Raw genomic sequence first — 1609 nt, 5'->3', positions numbered from 1 at the left:
AAAAAACAACGAAAAAGCATATTAATTGAAAAAACTAAAACTAAAAAGCATTCGTCATTAACTGTAAATTTGTACAGTAAAAAGCTGAACTCGCCCTGTAATTGGATTCGGTGGGAGCTGTGGTTGTTTCCTTGATGTCTCTATTAAGGTCGAGGCTGTTGTTATTTTGGGGTCGAGGCAAACTTAATGATACTATTATACTGATTATTTAGCAGCGTTTTCTTGCTTCATAGTCATAATCTCATTTTCAACGTTTTCCATGTAGGTATGGGTAATGCTCAGTGTTTTTTTATTTTTGTTGGATAAATCCGATGAATACTGAAAAGATCTTCTATTTCCATAATTATGCATTTATTTTACTTTATTTATGTAGGATTTGGAATTATAATAGTAATTATTTTTTAAAAAAATTAATTTTAAAATATATTAAAATAATATCTTTTAATAACAACACATTAAAATAATCCAAACATTATAAAATAAATTTATCAATAGCAAAATAAATTCAAAAAATTTTAAAGACACTTTTTGAATACAAAAACAAATAGAAACTTGAATGTTTGCCTGTGGTTAGACCTACAGTAGCCACCCGCGGGTTTAAAAAAATATTAATTTTAGTTTTTAAATATAATTTTTTTATAATAATTATGTATTTAGGTTTATTAAAAATAAAATATTTATTCTTTAGCTCTGCAGCTTTGCTTGCCCTTAATCGAAAGATATATCCTAACCAATAAAGAATAAAATAAGCAGGTATGAGACTGCAAAGCGAGAATGCGTTTGGGAACTCCCAAAAAATTTAGATTTTTTTATATTAAAATTTAATATGATTTATATGTTTTGCATCGTTTTGATGTGTTGATGTTAAAAATAATTTTTTAAAAATTTTAAAAATTATTGCCATGTATTTTAACATGAAAAATTATTTGAAAAATAACTGCTATCACATTGCTAAACGCTCTCCGAATAAATGTGCCTCTTTACACACACCAACAAAATAAAAATTTTAAAAATAAATAAAAATTGCTTTTATGAGCAACCCAATCAGGTGCCACGTATTTTCCTAAAGTTTGGCACCTTCAAAGTTCGCTTTCAGATTACTCCTTCCATCTTCCACCAGAAACATTACTCGTGAAAATAGAATATCCCGGCCCACCCTCTACAGCGTCGGCAAGTATTAACAAAATATTAATAATAATAATACAAGCAATCATGATATAATTAAATAAATATATGATTGGTTTGCTCCATAATTTCAAGAAACACGGTCTCACCATGGCTCTCACATGGCATTATTGCTGCCTTCTGCAGGGTCTTCATCAAGAATTTAGACTACTCTTTCCAATTTGCAGTAATCCTGATTACAGTCGTTAATACCTGCAGTTGAATTATCCTCCCTTGTAGAAGCCTGATTAGACTTCTGCACTTTCTTGGGCTCCGTTTGTCTACGTGTTTATAACTGTGTTTTATGTATAACAGTAAAAATCTAGTGTTTGGTTAGAAAATTAACCGTGATTTTTGTACATGAGCCCTACCATTAACTGCGTCGAAAATGTTATTTTCCTGAAGCAGAAATTTTCTGCTTTTCTCGTCGCGTTCCTGGCATGCG

This window comes from Populus nigra, chromosome 10, assembly GCF_951802175.1.
Source record: "Populus nigra chromosome 10, ddPopNigr1.1, whole genome shotgun sequence".
NCBI lineage: Eukaryota > Viridiplantae > Streptophyta > Magnoliopsida > Malpighiales > Salicaceae > Populus > Populus nigra.
Note: the sequence above shows the minus strand (reverse complement) of the source record.